Below are 19266 nucleotides of genomic sequence, written 5' to 3'. Positions count from 1 at the left end.
TCTTCAATAGTTTCTAGTCTGTTTCTTCTCAATACTTATCACAGGCTATGGAATTTATTCCCAGCTCACTCATAAAGCCCATTCTTCACTTTGGAACTCATTCTTGTTAAAGACCAATGTATCTGTGTCCAAAAATTTTCCATGCTGTTTTTAAAGAGACAGCATTCTTCCCTAGCCTCTAAATTTTGACTCCTGCTTGGCAGGGGGAGTGGAGGAACATATTAGGCAGCACAAATGCCTGAGAAGGATCCAGTGCATAGGTCTTCATGCTCTTTTTTAACCCCACTGATTCTTAGACCCTTTTTTAAAATTAATTAATTGTTGGTTGCATTGGGTCTTCATTGCTGCATATGGGCTTTTCTCTAGTTGTGGTGAGTGGGAGCAGCTCTTGGTTGTGGTGCGCAGGCTTCTCATTGCAGTGGCTTCTCTTGTTTCAGAGCACGGTCTCTAGGAACGTGGGATTCAGTAGTTGTGGCACGTGGGCTCAGTAGTTGTGGCTCATGGGCTTAGTTGCTCTGCGGCATGTGGGATCTTCCCGGACCAGGGCTCGAACCTGTGTCCCCTGCACTGGCAGGCAGATTATTAACCACTGTGCCACCGGGGCAGTCCCGGTTTTTAGCCCCTTTCATATCCTCCTCAGCACTAACCCCCTTGGTGTGCTGCCGCCTCGGGTGCAGCCTTTCAACTTAAGCAAAACTGTACTTTCCAGTCCTTTTCCTGTATCTGATACCTGACTTGTAAAAGCTGTTTCGCTTCTCTGACTTGGTTCAAACTTAACCTGGGATTCAGAATTGTAGAGAATCCTAGAAATCAAACTGAGTTCACCTGTGCATGCATTTCTTGAGCCCTGACTAACTGCTAGGCACTGTTAAAGCTGTGAGCACAGCAAAATGCTTGTCTTTATTGATACTGTGTTATGGTAGGAATGACATGTAATTTTTGAAAGATGATTTAAATAGTATGTCAGAGTAGTCATTTGGTTTTAAATGGGTTTCATTAATGCTAAGTATTTGGGAGTTTAACAGACCATCTCTTGGTTTCTGTTAGTATATAAACCAGAGAACTTCATTTGTCGTGCGAAAGATAAGCTGAACCATCCTGAGGCTCATTAAAGTCTCACACTGTGTCTTAAGTGTAAAATCTTGAATTTTTGAACAAAGCTTTCACGTGTCCACATCTCTGAATTCTCTGTCCTTCTAGAAGAAAACAATCAAAGTGAGTTGAGGGCCGTTCAAGACAGAGGATCACGTGAAGAGCTTTCCTGCTGGCAAATCTGGCAACAAATTGCAAATGACTTAACCAGATGCCAAGACTCCATGATAAATAGTTGTCAGTTCCACAAACAAGGTGATTCCCCCTGCCAGATTGGGGCAGGACTCTATTCAAATTTCTGAAGATGAGAACCGTATATGAAATGATAAAGCAGGTGATCCCAGTAGTACTGGAAATGCAAGGCTTGCAACTTTGAGAGCCCAGGATTCTTGGAGGAAAACTTCATTGGCTGAGTCACAGAATGATCAGAATAGACACCAGCAAATTTCCATGAAAAATAAACGGTGTCAGTGTAAAGAGGATGTTGACACCATCAGTTGGATTTCACACCACCTTGATGCTCATGGAGTACACAAGGGTCAAAAATCTTACGGCTACAGTGATTATAGAAAAGATAGCACGAGGGTTTCAACACTGGATCAGAATACCATGATTCACACAGGACAAAAACCTTACCAGTGTAATGAACGTAAAGAAACCTTCACCGACCTCTCCACCTTTGATCTTCACCAGCAATTGCACTCAAAAGAGAAGTCTCATACGTGCAGTGAGTGTGGAAAAGGCTTCCGTTACAGCTCGGTTCTTCATATTCATCAGAGAGTTCACGCGGGAGGAAAACATAGTGAGTGTGATGAGTGTGGCAAGGAGTTCAGTCAGAGCTCACAGCTGCAGACTCCTCAGAAAGTCCACACTGTAGAGAAACCATTCAAATGTGGGGAATGTGGGAAAGGCTTCAGCCGTAGGTCAGCACTTAACTATTCATTGTAAAGTCCACACGGGAGAGAAACCTTGTAATTGTGAGGAGTGTGGGAGGGCCTTCAGTCAGGCCTCTCACCTTCAGGACCATCAGAGAGTCCACACTGGGGAGAAACCATTCAAATGTGACACATGTGATAAGAGCTTCAGTCGGAATTCACAACTTCAGTCCCATCAGAGAGTCCATACGGGAGAGAAACCGTACAAATGTGAGGAGTGTGGGAAGGGCTTCATTTCTAGCTCAAATCTATACATTCATCAGAGGGTCCACACAGGAGAAAAACCCTACAAATGTGAGGAATGTGGGAAAGGCTTTAGTCGGCCTTCAAGTCTTCAGGCCCATCAGGGAGTCCACACTGGAGAGAAATCATACATACGTAATGTGTGTGGTAAAGGCTTTACTCTGAGTTCAAACCTTCAGGCACATCAAAGAGTCCATACAGGAGAGAAACCATACACATGTAATGAGTGTGGGAAGAGCTTCAGGAGGAACTCCCATTATCAAGTTCATCTGGTTGTCCACACAGGGGAGAAGCCCTATAAATGTGAGGTATGTGGGAAGGGCTTCCGTCAGAGTTCATATCTTCAAATCCATCAGAAGGCCCACAGTGTAGAGAAACCTTACAAGTGTGAGGAGTGTGGGCAGGGCTTCAATCAGAGTTCACGACTTCAGATCCACCAGCTGATCCATACCGGTGAGAAACCATACAAATGTGAAGAGTGTGGGAAGGGATTCAGTCGTAGAGCAGATCTTAAAATTCATTGCAGAATCCACACCGGAGAGAAACCGTATAATTGTGAGGAGTGTGGGAAAGTCTTCAGGCAGGCCTCAAATCTTCTGGCCCATGAGAGAGTCCACAGCAGAGAAAAACCATTCAAATGTGAAGAGTGTGGGAAGAGCTTTGGTCGGAGTTCACACCTTCAAGCCCATCAAAAAGTCCACACTGGAGAAAAGCCATACAAATGTGAGGAGTGTGGGAAGGGCTTCAAGTGGAGCCTGAACCTCGACATGCATCAGAGGGTCCACACAGGAGAGAAACCATATAAGTGTGGGGAGTGTGGGAAGCACTTCATTCAGGCCTCAAGTCTTCAGCTTCATCAAAGCGTCCACACTGGAGAGAAGCCGTACAGATGTGACAGATGCAGTAAGGTCTTCAGTCGGCCTTCACAGCTACAGTCTCATCAAAGAGTGCACACAGGGGAGAAGCCTTACAAGTGTGAGACCTGTGGTAAGAGCTTCAGTTGGCGCTCCAGTCTAACAGTTCATCACAGAATCCATGCTGCTGATAAATCCTATAAAAGTGAGAGGAGTGGTAAGACCATCAGAGAGCCCACACACGAGAAAAGTTCCATAAAATGAGTAAAACAAAAACAAAAACAACTCAGGTGTCATGTGAGTTCTTCCAGTCATCAAGTTCAAAAGAAAAAAAAATCATTTGTTTCATTAAAGTTGGTGTTTCAGCCATAGCTCAACATGTCCCAGTAGTCAGGAGGCCACACGGCAGAGAACTCTGGTAAATGGTGTAGTAAGTTGGAACTTTGACCTCTATTAAATATTAGGGGAGAAGCCTTAGTGTGAGTTTTAGCAGGCCTTGTACAAAAGTATGATGAACATGCCAAAATGTATGCCCATTACAACGTAAATGCCACGAATGCAGCGACGTTTGTTCTGAATCTACAGTCTGAACATTGTCAGCTACTTTGTAGGTGCTCGATATTTGTTCAGTTAATGAATGAGGAAAAACTTTTTGAAAATTATGTTGCAATCCCCTCCAAAATTTCATAAAAATTTGTATTCAGAGCAGTTAACCTAAATCTGGCCTTAAAAGTAATTCAGGGAGACAAAAATTTGAAGTGTTAGAAAACCACTCAGTATTGCAATTTGTAATATTAATGTGGCATCGTCCTGTTATGATGAGCTCCATTTGTCTCCCCCCAGCCTCGCTTCAAGTTGGATCTTATCTTGGACTTCGTCTATCTAATATTCTGTGAATCTTATACAGTACAAATTTAGTTATCTTTTGTGACAGTATAGACTTACTGAAAATGGATTGTTCATCTTGCAATACAGAAAGCATACTGTTGACCCTTTTTTCAAGAATGTCAAGGCAGAGGTTTAAGTGTCAGAAAGAGTTACTAATGACAGTGACAGAGGACAAACATTTCTTAGTAAATGAACTGATCGTTGGTTTCTTATTCACCACATTTCCGTCTAGGTTTTGATGTGATTGTCTCCCAAGGGTTTTAGCATTACTTTCATCAAGACTTCTTAAGTAGAGAAAAGAGGCTGTTTGAAGTAGATTACTTTTGTCAAGTTCTCTATCTCCTTACTCCTCTCTGGCCTGAGATAAAAAGAAAAAAATTATTTGTTGAAATCTGGTAATTTCATCAAACATATTTATTCAACGACTGACTTGCACACTTTTTCCTAGCGGTGGATTGAAAAATTGATTTTCAAAGTGAAGTTGCTGAGTACATATCAAAACATAGAACGTGCGTCCCTTTGATATAGAAATCACAGAATAGGACCTTATAATTAGGAAATTCAAATAGAAAAGGTGAGTAGCATGTCAATGTTACTAAATTTTGTAAAAGTGAAATATTCAATAGGATTGTCTTTATATTTTAAGATAGTTATGTAATAACAGGTCTGTTAAAATGATGGCTTAAACTTAATGACAGAAGCATGTAACAGTTTAATGTATTTTAGGTAGGTACATCACATACCTTAATCAAACATGTATGTGTGTGTGTTAATGCATCCTATCATCTGTAAAGGGATATTCACCCTTCGGTAAACAGTGGCAAGATTTTCAGGGATTTTTTCCACATGTAACTTCCATATTTTAAATTTTTCATTGAGCATCAATTTTCCAGTAAAATACTGTTACTTCTATAGTAACATAGGTAGTAAAATAATGTAAAATATAATATTAAAAATTACTAAGAACATATTAATCCCTCACAGTAAGAAATCCTATCATCATGAGGTATACATATATATGGCCAAAATTAAGGAATAGACCTCTAGAAATCAGTTATAAAAAGAAAAAAATGTATATGGTTATTCAAAGATACAGAATAGTAGTCAGTGTAACGGTCTATTTATAATTAATGCATTTGAAGTTTAGGATAAATCCATGCAGCCCAGAATATTCTGTTTTAATTCCAACAGTAGAAATTTACACATCCTAGTTCTCCTCATCAGGCTTCCTTACTGGGTGAATGGATGGATAGCTCGGGGTACCGGCTTGTCCTTTCAAGTGCTTGGTCTGGCTGGAGAAGTAGCTGGGTCGCTCCAGACACTATGACACAGAGAACCATTAGCTGTGGGGAAAAAGGAACTTACCCCCCAAAAAAACTTTTTAAAATTGTTTACAAAGTAACAGTGATTGGGCAAATCCTGAAGATAGAGAGTGGAAATAGGTAAGTTTTAGAGGTAAAATTTATCAACGATTCCCTAAGGAAAAATGTGCATAGGGAAGAAACCTCGAATGATGGGAACAAGTTGCTAAGGAGGAGGTTTGCATACCATTTCCTACTTCTTAGTCATTTCACTGATGTTTAACACTTACTTGGTTAAAGGGCTTTACTCAGCAAAAGATGTATTTAATGTGAGAGGCAGGTTTCCAAGATTGGTTTCCTAGACCACACCTTCACATGTGTATGTAAAGTCCATGCTACCTCAAATTGCATTGCATTAGATGTCAGAAATCCTAGGGCTTTCTTGTTTGGTTTGGTTTGGTAGCTATCAAACCACCAACTCTCAAGGTAATTTGTAGTTTAGTGAGTTAAGTCAAGGGCTGGAAAACTACCTCCTGTGAGCCCAACCTGGCTCATTGCCTTTAAAGCTTTATTGGAACATAAAAGCTCTTTATTGGCCCATCCATTTATTTACCATCTTTGAGTGTTTCCCATTGTGCTGACAGTGTTCAGTGGTTGTGACGAGCACTGATGGCCCACAAAACCTAAACTATTTACTTTCTGGCCCTTGAGAGAAAAAGTCTGTTGATCCCCTGTGGTAAGCCCAAAAGGTTTGTCTCTGTAAGTGAAAGACCACAAGTAGAGCAGAACTTAGACTTGGTTCAGTGAGGATTCCAGAGAGGTTTCCTTTTTGATTCTCATATCTGCCCTTCTGGTTGACCTTGTTCTTTAGTTTGGTTCAAAGACAGTGGTAGCAACTAGGGACTACCTGTTTCTTTCTTCACATTCAATGAAAGAGCTGCTCTTCCATTCTTAGTGTTGAGTAGTTCACAACTCACTCCCAGTGCATGGCTTCCTCTAACCTTGACTCCCACCTATGCTAAAGACTAAATCTTTAGCTTTGTATCCAGTTCCATTGGCCTTTGTAGGGCCTTCAGTTTCAACTCCCAGTTGATAGCTTGAGCTCGAAATCTGTTTTTACCGTTGGGGATTTTCTGTCTTAGCTTTGAGCTTGGCTACATAGCAACACTTTGGGGGACTTGTTATAATCAGCATTTCTATCTTTCTTTCCTTCCTTTTTATTTATTTATTTTTTTAAGGGGATCCAAAGTCAAATTCAGTCAGTGGCTGAATGACAACACATTGATTCACAACCTTGTAGATTCTCTTATGTCCTAGGGCATCAGTGGGAAGGAGTAGAATCCTGGAACTTTGAGGTGGAAATACATGGGCAGATTCCAACAAAGCTGAGGCCTGTGACCTCTGACCTGTGACCTCTTAGTTGAGCCTGCTGTGCTATTAGAAGGAAGTCTGCCTCTACTCTGAGATAGTTTCCTTGCAGGGGTCTGTGGATCCTCAAGACTTGCCTCCACTACCTCTCGTTTTTCCAGACCTAGTAATCAGACTAGAGTCCTTGAAATGGGGACGGGAGCAGGGAAGGGGTGGGTACCCACCGGGTATAAAGGATGACCATGAGGAGACACTCTCTGCTAAAATAAGGAATTGTATAATTTATATCAATAGAAACCTGAGAAATAATGTGTGTGGATTTTGTAGGTATTGAAGCAGGTGGGAGTAATGTAATATTGGGTTAGGCTGGATTTGTTGATACGAGTGCATTCAACACCCATTCCAGACTCAGCGTGTTAGCTTGGCTACCTGGGAATGCCTTCAACAGTTTGCTCAAATGACTGACACCTGTACCCAAAGTTAGCGTATGCTAAAGTCAAAATGCCAGGACTTTCTAAGTATGTTGTAGCAAAATTTCTTGACGTTGGCATGACTGACATTTTGAACTGGATAGCTCTTTGTTGTTGGGAGCTGTCCTGTGCAATGTAAGATGGGCCAGTGGCACATACTCTTCCCTGCCACCCTAGTTGTAACAATCAAAAGTGCCTTGAGGGCTTCCGTGGTGGCGCAGTGATGGAGAGTCCGCCTGCCGATGCAGGGGACACGGGTTTGTGCCCCGGTCCGGGAAGATCCCACATGCCGCGGGGCAGCTGGGCCCGTGAGCCATGGCCGCTGAGCCTGTGCGTCCGGAGTCTGTGCTTCGCAACGGGAGAGACCACAACAGTGAGAGGCCCACATACCAAAAAAAAAAAAAAAATTGCCTTGATACATCCGTGTGCACCAGCCACGTGGGGCTCATTCATAACAGCTCCTTAAAGAAAAAAGTCTCAAGGGGCATCCCCGGTGGCACAGTGGTTGAGAGTCCGCCTGCCGATGCAGGGGACATGGGTCCGTGCCAGGGCCCGGGAAGATCCCACATGCCGTGGAGCAGCTAGGCCCGTGAGCCACGGCCACTGAGCCTGTGCGTCCGGAGCTTGTGCTCCACAACAGGAGAGGCCACAACAGTGAGAGGCCCGCATACCACACACACAAAAAAAAAAGTCTCAAGACACTGCCACATATTTCCTGGGAGGGGGGACCAAAAGTGTCCCCAGCTGAGAACCACCATTGTAGAAGGTTTACAAAGGCATAGGAATGCCAGACCACTGGAGTGGGTTTATCACATAAGATCTGCTCACCCAAACCCCCTATGTGCCCTGGGAGGGCTCAGAGGACACTTCCTTTGCCAGAGGTTTAAGAAACGTATTGGTGAGAGGAGCGTTAGCAGTCTTGGAATGCTCTGTAGCTGCTCTTCTCTGCAGGCCAGGAATGAGAGGGAAAGTATATCATCATAATGGGCTCCCTAAATTCAGTGAGGCTAATGGGATCGTGGGGCATCATGGGTCAAGTGGAAACACTTCATTGGCAGAGATAAAGTGAGCGTGTTTTTCACAATGAACAGCAAAATGAAAGGGCTCATTAGAATGCTTTGATACACAGAGATTTTTTATATTTGCTCATGTGCTATCTCTAGGGCTGAAATAAATGGGAAGTCTACTAATACCCTACTTGATTTGAATCAGGAGAAAAGCTCTAGGTCTGATGAACATGTCTGACCGGAATCAACATGGGAGTTGTGCTCCCTCAGCCATTTCGATAACATGAGTCAGTTCCCATTTCCAGAGCATCTTGAATGAAGGGCAGGCCGGGTCCCCTTGAGGGAGGATATACCCTGGTTTACTACCAACTATCCCGAGGGTGCTTTCTTCTCCCTGGAAGGGATAAAACAACTGAGGTAGAACAGGAAGAGACAAGAAGCTCTCCAAGCTCTGCTGGTCAGGGTTACCCTCCAGCGTTGCCTTAATGCTCAGAGCCACACACACCACAGTGAGCTTGGCTCCAGATCAACTACCACGCAACGAAGGTTCTGGAACATTTCCATATCTCGGGGGACCTCATTTCCACGTGACTCTCTTTCCTATTCCCCTTTGTCACAGAAGGCTAGGTCCAGTGGTCCGGGTGAGATCTCAGCTCAGGCCCAAGGCTCTCAGACCTCAAAGTTCTGGTCCTGCAAGGGCCCCTGTCCTCTCTTGAGACCACTCCTGGCTCTCTCTGCCGAGAAGGAGCTGCTGGCAGTACGTCCTCTAAGAGTTGAGGTCCATCGTGCAGACCCTGAGAAAACTCCTAGGAAAAGGCTCCACCTTCTTGTTTAAGTCAACAGAGCTCAATTCCTTTGGAAGTGCTGGGTGTGTCCCATTTGATGCAACTTCAGAGCCATTAGGTAAACCAGCACATGTGTGTGGCCCCTTCCCTTAGACTCCTCTGGGCCCTCGTGACATAGGCTCAGAAGACTGCCAGCCTCAAGCCTTACCTCTTCCAAGACCACACCGTCTCCAGGATCTTCTGTCCCATGAATCTCAGTTGCTGTGTGGAAATCAAAAGAGAGGAAAGAGCCTGCCTACGGGGTCTCTTTGGGCTGGGGCCTTCTTGCTTCTCTTCCTCCTCCTCCTCGTCCTCCTCGACCTCCTTGTCCTCCTCCTCGGGGTGATTTCGGATTCCACATTGCCCATCCACTGGGCCATGTTGAGATGAAAGATACGGCAGCTGAAGCCCTCCAGGACGCCGCCCTTCACGTGCTGCTGGAGGACCTCCAAGGTGGGAAAGACCCGGCAGCAGGCCATGCACCTGAAGCCGGTCTCCATGGTCACCATCCAGTCCGGTGTCTTGGCCCTGGGTGTCTCCTCGACGGCAGGTGACCCTGATGGGCTGCCTGGCTCTGCCCTTTCCTCATACTCTTTCTCCTCCCCAGTGGGCTCACTGTCAGACAGGAGGTTTTCGGTGGACACATCAGAGGGGTAAGTGCCTACTGTGCACGCATCCTCAGGAAGGGTCACTTCTTCTATCGTCAGCTGCTTTTCAGGCAACTCCAAGGGTTTCTTTGTCTTCCAGGAGACAGCTACACCCTTGTTCACTTGTACCTGCATGTAGTATATTTTCATGCCCCTTTCCTCTTTGTCTGTGTGCAGATCGTTCTTACAGGGTGAAGAGGGTGAGGAGGAGACACAGTGTGATGGGGGAGCGGTCTCCCCTTTTTCCTGAACCTGGGCTAGGGGTGCGGTAGGCTGGGCAGTGTCTCGATGTGATCTCCGGATTCCTGAAAAAGGAAATTAAAAACATAATAACATGCATGGGCCATGCCAGAAGCTGAGGGAGCAGGTGTGGTAGACGAGAGAGGGACACTTGCATGACGTAGCTATGTCGTGAGCTTGGTGTCTGTTGGCCGTAGGAGGCAGTGGTGTATCTGGTGTCATCTGTGGGCTTTTTTCTGCGTGTTGGGGGATACTGGAGCGGTGTCTGTATACACGGGTGTGGAGTACAGTGGTGAGGACTGAGGTATGTGAGGGATGCGGATGGATGCGTGTATGATGAGGAGTGTGAGTTTGGGAATATCAGTGGTGCATTCCTTGTGGAATGGGGCGGTGGTGCAGGAGGAGAGTACTGTGGATCACGTGCTTGGGGTTCATGTGTGCACTGAGAAGGGCTGTGCCTGGAGGGCGCATGTGTGTGTGAGCTGTGTGGACCTGAGCTGGATGGTGCTGCTCTCAGGCTGGAGGTCTATGATGCAGAACTCTGTCCTTCTCTGGAAGCAAAGGCAAAGAGAAACCCTACATTTTCCTCTGAAGATGCTTAATCTGGTCCCTCTTCCCTCCACCTCAAGTCCAGACCTTTCCGGCCCCTGCTCCTTGACTTCCCCACCATGGTAGTACCAGGATTGACACCCGCCCCCCACCCCTGACTCAGCTGGGATCCACGCCCTCGGAACAGCTCAGCCATCCTGCCCAGGCTCCTCCACAGAGCCCTCATCACCTCTGATGACCCTGGGTTTCCTCTCAGCCTCCCTGGCATCTGTGTGCCTCCTGCCTCACAGCCAAGCACCCCCTCACCTGAGGAGCCCTGCGCCCTTACCGGCGTAGATGAGCTTGTGCGGAGAAGAAGCACAGGAGAAGTGTTTAGGGGCAGAGGAGACCTCCCCTGCCCCTGGGCTGCAGCCTTGGGCCACCACAGTGGATCCAAGCCGAGGGGGATCCTCTTGTGACTTCGAGATTCCTGAGGGAGGAATGAAAGGCTCAGGGTGGGTTCATCAGTCCTCTGTCCACAAATATTTACTGAGTGTGTGACACGTGTCAGGTGCAGTGAATACACACAGTTGAGAGTGTGGTTCCCAGTGTATACTCCAGGATTTAATTCCAATCAGTACTTACTCTGTCACTGTCTTGTTGGTAATGTAGGCCTCAGTGGTGACTGTGAGTATGTGGGAAGAGTGAGTGATGTGTATCAGTTAAGTCTGTGGTAAGTGTGGGGTTAGCATGGGGAGCACGGTGCAGATGTGTCTTATCTGTGTCTGTGGCCTTTGTGTGCATGGGTTCTGTTCACAAGTCTGCAATTCTGGGACATGTAACTTTTCCTCATTACATGGTGGGGCTTGTATTTATGGTGTGTGTTCATTCATTCATTCACCAAGATTCAGTAAGCAGCTACTCCTGTGTATCTGGCACTCTTCCATTGTTCTAGTCTCTGGTAATGCTGCACATTCTAGTAGTGGAAGACACAGACTAAACAAAAATACAATAAATATATAATACCTGAGCTGCTGGTAAGTATATAAGGGTTGCCAAACTAAGCAAAGAAAAATACAGGGCACCCAGTTAAATTTCAGTTTCAGATAAACCCAGAATAATTTTTTAGTGTAAGTATTCCCATGCAGTATTTGGTCTTACTTACTTTTAGTGTAAGTATGGCCCGTACAATATTTGGGACATACAGATACTGAAAAATTACTTGTTGTTTATCTGGAATTCAAATTGAACTGGATAGCCCATATTTTATCTGGCAACCCTGACATGGGTTACTGAGACTGTGGTTTACTGTGGTTTATACAAAGCGGGTCTGGCATTACTCAAGAATGTGTTATAAGTGTGGTGTGTATGACACGTGACTGGTTCTTATAGAGGTATTTAGCGATGGCTGAAGTTAGCTGTGTTTGTGCGAGAGTTGAGCAGATACATATATATATAGTGTGTGTGTGTGTGTGTGTGTCCTATATATATAGTGTGTGTGTCTATATACATATCTCATCTCCAGCGTTTGGTGTTGGAGGACAGGATTGTGGTACAGAAGGGTTGTATGAGAACGTAGTATAGGAGGGATGCGTGTATATACCTCCATGTGCTGTGTGTGGTTTACTAAGGAAGTTATATGTGGGGTGAGTGATATTTTTGCTGTATCAGAGTGTACATGGGTGTATGAGTTACTGTCTCATAAGACACCCCTAACAAGAATTCTGTATTCACTCTTACATACACCGAGTGTCTCCCTCGTCCAGGCAGGGTGACAAGAACTTTACCACGCAGACATTATATCTGATAAGCACTCTACCCCCATTCATCCTGCTCATCTCTGCACTATGACACACACACACGCACAGACACAGTCACACACACACACACAGAAACATAGAGAAAAATACTCTGAATGGTTAGGGGCAGTCATTGCCTTCCCCAGCCTGTCCCAGCCACTGCCTGAAAATCTGCCTGCTGTCTAGACCTCCATTGCCAGGACCCACCCTACAGTCTCCAGTGTCCTGGGCCTGGTAGGAGCTACTGGGCTCTAATCTGGGGCAGAGGCCTCTAGCTGGAACTCTGAGGTGAGCACTCCCGCCCAGGGCATGCTACTCGCCTACATTTAATGCACGCAGGCACCCCGTGGCCCGTGGCTCTCAGAGCTCCCCGCAGGACCGTGAGGCCATTTCTCACCCCCGCTCACGCGGTCTCAGTCTCTGGAAAACCATTCCCTTCCCTTGATCTCCTTTGGGAAATTCTTCCTTTTGAAGGAATAAATCCTCCTTGCTTTCAATATGACACCATCCCTAGACAAACAATCTTCTTTCAAAGTGCATTCCGCTTGTCCAGATATTTTTCAACAGGGCCTTCAACTCATGGGTCTTCTTTTTCCACTTTGGTAAAAGAGGCCAAGCAACTCATGGGTCTCTCTCAGCATCCTTGCATCCTTCACATCCCCCACCTCATGACCCCAGGGAAAGATCCAAGAGAATAAGAGAGAAATCGGGGACTGAGAAAAGCTGCACCTCTAGGTCTGTGGAAGCAGGATGCAGCCTGCTGTGAGTCCGACAAAGCTCCAGGCCCGGCTGCCCCAGGAGAGAGTCCTCAGACCAGCGGAGCTGACCTCGCATCTCCCAGGGGGCATCTGGCCGTTCTGTGCCGTCTCACACTACAGGGGCCCTCCAGATAGATACGGAAGCATCAGTGAGACAAGGTCTCTCGCTCCCTGCTTCACAGGTGACACGTTCTCAGTCCCCCGCTTCCTGGAGAAGGTTCAGTTTGGCAGAAACCCATGTGCCCCAGACAAGTTGCCCCCCACATACCTCCACCATTCTCGGCAGTTTCCTGGGACTCTTCATTTTCCAGATGTTTCCTCTTTTGTCGACGTTCCATCATACCAACTAGAAGTCTCCCTTAGAAGATGCCTCAAGAGATGTCCAACTCCTCCTCTTCCCTACAGGTTGGCCCTTCTTGACTCTTGGGCAATCCGTTGAAATGATTCAATAAAAATAAAAATGGTCAAGTCTCCTAAATGGCTGAAAAACTTGTACCACTTAGTGAACCAGCAGTACTGCCTAGTGCTCGCCAGGGCTGTTATGTTTGCAAGGTTGCCAGGCGCACAGTGGAATACTGTGACCGCAGTGATGACATCACAACATTCGGTGGACCTAGGTTGAGCACAGTGTCTGCAGTAGCACAGGCCCCATTTTCAAGAACAATTCCTTTTTCCCAGCCGAAGCTTTCCCGTGAAAGGGAAAGGTTCATACCATATCTATTATAAATTGTATCATACCATGTCTATTATAAAATTCACATTTTGATTGGAGATCTTTTAATGTCTTTTCTAGAGAGATTTAATATGAATATTTTAAATGGTCTCCAGTTTCCCTGTGGATTATTGACATTTTAAACTCTGCACTTCAATATTCCCTCGATACGTGTAATTTTGTCACAGCTATTTCTGTACTTAAAGATGAGGAACTATATAATTGATTTCTTCATTTTTTCCCCATCTCTTCCCAAGGTACTGCATTTGATTGTGTCTTGCGACTGAGTGAAAAATGCTAGTCCTTGAGTCAGGACATTGGGCCCTTTACCAAGTAACTCAACCTATCTGGGCTTCAGCTTCTGTATGTGCGATCAAGAGGCTTGGACTAGCTGACTTTTCAAATGCTGTGTATCTTTGATTCACTCTCACTTACTGATCTGCTCCTTAAGAAGAGGGTCTGTTCTCATAAAGTAACAACAGTCTTTTCCTAACCTTGGGTTGGGCGGACTTTTTCTGTTCGAACTCAGTTTGTTAGTTATATTGCCTTCTACATATGCTTAGCTCGAAATAATTTATATGGCTCTTGTGACTATTTTTAGATCTTCTTTTTTTCTTATTTTTCTTTTACAGTTTCTAATTTGTTATCGCCAGTGTAGAGAAGCCTGATTGACTTTTAAAATTTATTGATCTTGTATGTGTGTGCCTTGTTGAACCGTCTTATTAGTTCCTGCTAGTTTATCTGTGGGTTCTTTTGGGTCTCCTAGATAAATGAGCATATTAAATGTAAATAATGTGTTCTTTGGATAAAGTTTATTTTCTTGCATCTCTCTATATAGAAGCAATATGTTGAATTGATTTAAATATTTAAATACTTACATACCTGTTATCACAATCTAACATTCTTTATCTTATTTTCTTTCAATCAATATTATGTTTTCAAGATTTATCCACGTGAATCCATATAGATCTAGGTCTTTGATTTTTGACTGTTTGATATTATTTGATCACATGCATATAGCATCATTTATTTTCCATTCAAGCATTATTGGACAATTGGATTGTTTCCCTCCCTTCTCTAGAACAAACAACATTTCCTAGAATATCCCTGAAGATGTCTGACAGTCGAGAAGGGCCAGGCTGCCCGAAGGATTGCTACTTGCTTTTAGCCACCTTCCAACAGGCCGTCTCCAGCCAGCAATTTGAAGCACAGCTGAAATGAGAACTGCCCCAAATGTGAAGATCTTAGGAGCTTCCTAGAAGGTGGGAGGTTAATGATAGGCATCCTGCTGGGATCCCAGGGGAGTCTGAGCTGGCCTGAAGCTCATCTTCCTCCTCCACCTCTCAAGAGAAATGTGGAGGAAAGAAGATTTCAAAAACTGTGAGCAGGCAGAGGGAGAGATATTGGGGGCCGAAGCTGTAACTGAGGTCTTGGAGTGGGCTGTGAGCACACAGAGCCTCTAGAGAGCCAGGCTCTGCCTTCTGAGCACTTCTCCCCTAAGGCTGCTCATAATTCACGTGATACCAGCCATATAGAGCCGACTTGGCCCACACTGTCACAGAAAGCCTTATCAGAATCTCTTCTTCTTCATACACTCTTGTGTCTGTTACTTGGTTATTGCCTTTGGTACTCCACTGATGTGAACCACAGTCGCCAGGGGATGGAGGACAGTAGTGACCCATCTTGCTCTGTGGCCTCCGTCCACAGCTTGAGGGTAAGGGAAGAGGCCAAATGAAGGTCAAGAAGGAAAGATGGAGTTTGAAGAGAAGACCTGAGTTAAGGGTGTCTTCTCAAGTCCTGATGACTGAAATGTAGCTCCAGTACCTGAAGTCCTGCTTGTTCTCAAGGCTGACCGCGGGGCTGGGTGCACTCAGTGAAGGAACCGTATACACTTAGTATTTCCTTGCTTGCTCACACTTGCCCTCCTCTGATACACCCTCTGCAAGACTGATCTTCCCCTGAAACAACTTTCCACCTGCCACTGTCATCTCATGAACATTTGCTTCCCCTTCCTAGTGTCCCCCTAGAATGCCATTGCAGCCAATTCATAATTTGATAATCATGCTGCTTTCCATATTCTCAGCAACTTCTGATAAATTTTATTGACTTTATTCCATAGTCTTCACCCATCAATAATCTTCCTTAACTTCCTAGCTGCACGTTAACCCATTCGGAATCATTTCTTTTTCTTTCTCTTCTTTGGCAAATCCTTTCTATCTTTTAAGGTCATTTTCTTGTCTCTCTACCATCTTGCCTTCCTGAACTCTTTTTTTTTGTTTGTTTATGTAACCTTTCAATCTCCTTCCCCAATTTCCTCATAAACATTGAGAGTTTATTCCTCACACGTTAGACAGCGGTTTATGAATGGCCAGGCATAATGGACTCAGAATGAGTTGGCAACACCGAGGTACCTGTCTTGCTGGGGAGCCACAGGTGAAGGGCTGTCTGCTGGACACATGTTTGCATGGAGTCAGGCTGAGTGGCCTCAGGGTGTTTGCCCTGCACTTGTGTGTGTTTCTCCCTAGTTGGTTTCCTTGTCCAGCCACCTGTGACCTCCCTCCATCCAGCCCAGGGAATCCTTCTCATCACAGGGGTAGGATGTTTGTCTCATTTTCCATCACATCCTTTCCCCAAAGTTTGGTTGTGAGTTGTTCCCATTCCAAAGACCTTTCCTCTTTGAAGAGAAAAGAGAAAATCTTTTCTCTCCTTTCCTCTCACTTCACTTCTGCTCTATTATCTCCTCCGTCCAGAATGGCCCACTGACTCACATGGGTGTAGATCCGAAGATGGCAAGAACTGCCAGCAATTCTGAGATAATAATACGAATGGATCAGGAAAACTTGAAAACCTTTATCCCGCCACATTAAAAAAATTTGCACTTCCAGTGTGTTCAGAGTCTCAGTGTAGAAACACAAATGATAGAGAAATTGAATGACACTCAAGTTTTTCTTTCCTCCTTTCCTGATTTATTCTAATCCTCCATGCTATCATGATGAACTATTTGTTAGGTAAAGTTTCAGACATTTTCTACCCATGCACACTTTTCTTCTTTTCACATAAGAGTGTGAACTAGGTCACTTTCAACATGCTGTGATTCTGTGATTCACTGTCTCCCACCGTGTCATCCACTGATAAAGTCATCTGTTTCACGGAGAACTATTTCCAATAGCTAATAGCCAATGTCTGTGGAGTGCTTACTCTGTGTCGGTTTCTTGTAACTACCTTACAGATCATTTGTACAACGTACCCGTGGACCAGGTACAATTATGACCCCCAAGTGACAGATAAGTGCAGATAAGTACAAATAAATACAGAGGCCAAGTGACTTGCCCAAGACACTGGAGCAAATCAAAATCCATGCCTCTGTAATCATTTTGCTCTATTGCCTCTGTCTGGGAGGCTTGATGATTTGGCAAATAAAACCTTAAATAGCATGTTCCATTTTTATACCTGTGACACAAGCGTGGGGCTGTGATATGGGGTAACTAACCTGACTACTTTTGAAAACCCTTATGCACCTGGATGAAAGTAAGCCAGGGACTGCAAGCTATAGATTTAAGGTTTCCTACCAACTTTTAAAAATAGCTTCTTGAATGCAATTTACGTAGTGTCAAGTCTAGGATGTAGTCCAAATAGTAACAGAAAAATGGAGATATGTAGAAAAATACTTAAAGTTGACAAGTATTGGGAGTGTAGTATTTTGGGGGCCAGTGTGTAGACCACAGGAAAACTTGCTGTTTCCATCCCAAAGGGAAGAGCCCTACGTTGCAACTGCCAAGGTCCCTGGGGCAGCAAGTGTGCTCACTGCTTAGTAAAGAAGCATCCTCAGTTTGATAGAATCATATGGGAGCCTTACATTTGGTTAGCAGTTCTACATTCTTGATGTAATAATATTTTCAGGGTGTGGGAGGGTATCAAGCTCTGAAAATACCCTTGGAGAGATTTGCTTATTAAGTTTGGCTTTTTTAATCTCCCTACTACTTCTTGACTAAACACCAGGCGGTTTCCTTCACTTTTCAGAACCATGTTGTTTTTTCCCTTGTCTAATGAACTTTGAAATACTTTTGGATGAGCTATTAAGTTTGGGAAAAAACAAACATCTCTTTAAACTAAGGAAGATAATAACAATGACAAGTAGAAAAAGCTCTAAAACAGAGAATATCCTCCATTCTAGCCAATGACTGGGAGTGGAAGGTTCGTGCTCGCTGTCCAGGACATAGAAATAAAAGCTGAGGAGGCGCTGAGGCATCTCCTGGATCTCTATGAGCCTCCATCATTTCTGAAGGGTAGGGTTGACAGATAAACTATAGGCTGTTTAGTTAAATATGAATGTCAGAAAAACAACAAGTATATTTTTAAGATAAGTATGCCCCAAATAGTTCATAGGATCTACTTATACTAAAAATAATGACTTATTATTCATGTGAAGTTCAAGTTTAAATGGGTATCCTGTACTTTTATTTACTAAATCTGACAGCCCTACTGATGATCCACAATGGAGGCAGTTGAGGAGCGGTACATGCTGGCTCTCGGACAGTCAGAAATGGCTTCAGCAGATCCAGGTACAGTATGAAATTCTTTTTGGATGTAGCTCAGAAGCCATGGCCAGCCCTTGACTGCAAGTCCTGCCTCGGGTTTCCCTGAGGTGGGGTAAACCTTCCTCTTAATGGCCTTTTGGTAAGTCTGGAAGACCATATCCAAGGGGAGCCCCAAAGTCAGTTTCATCCTCACAACCATGTTTCCAATTCCTGGAATTGGCTGCATGTGACTCACAAGAGCTGAGGAGGTTTGTGGAAATTGGGAGTGTCATAGCTTGAACCCTTTGTAGGTAAAGTTTTGCTGTTGTGAGAGTTTTAACAGGAGCAATGTGAAAGACTCCAGGTCCCCAGGTAGATAGAAATAATCCTGTTCTACCTGTGTGTATGTGACAAGTCTCTAATAGTTCAGAGAGCAAGTATCTGGTCGTAGAAAGACTGATCCAAGCTTGGATGTTTCTGGTGACAAGGCAAGGTCCTGAGTTTCAAGTTCACCTTTTATGGTTGAGGAGACAATAAGGTGGTCAGAAGGGAAATCATGGAGGAGACCTTGGCTTCATCCATTGTGCAGGCTTGTATATGTGGTTCTATGTAAATTGTGTTTCAAAGGTGGAGCTTGTTTACAACTATGAACATTCTCCGATGTGCTTTTTGGACCCTCATTCCCAGAGCGTGAGCAGTGCCGAGGCTCTAGAAATGCCATGGATATTCTGAGCTGTCAGTGGCATTTCCCAGGTACTGTTGCCTTGTGCCGCTCCTTGAAATGTCCAAAGGGATTATCATCTGTCTTGTGGCGGGTCCTAGAATTGTGAAAGGAAGCTGCTGCACCTGGCTCAGAGGATTTCGGATGTGGTGGGAGGAGTAGTAGTACTACGACTATAAATTGTATCACAGCATATCTATTCCATCTTGAGAGTGGGGTTGGGGGGTTATGAAGGGGGGCTTTTATTGTACTTTTATACATTGTACCCTTGAAACTAATTCAATTTTTTTAAATTAATTAATATATTTTGGGCTGCATTGGGTCTTTGTTGCTGCTAGCGGGCGTTCTCTAGATGCAGTGAG

General features: G+C 44.6%; 1 protein-coding gene across 1 annotated transcript in view; it reads right to left on the bottom strand.

Annotated features, from left to right (window-relative positions):
* Positions 1-19266, bottom strand: part of LOC309811221 (protein FAM170A-like) — a gene marked incomplete at both ends in the record, with an annotated part of 105770 nt that overhangs the window by 26847 nt on the left and 59657 nt on the right. The gene's annotated exons all lie outside the window — the stretch shown is intronic.

Source organism: Mesoplodon mirus (genome assembly GCF_964341445.2).
Source record: "Mesoplodon mirus genome assembly, chromosome: 10".
Classification (NCBI taxonomy): domain Eukaryota; kingdom Metazoa; phylum Chordata; class Mammalia; order Artiodactyla; family Ziphiidae; genus Mesoplodon; species Mesoplodon mirus.
This window is presented reverse-complemented; position numbering and strand designations above follow the sequence as displayed.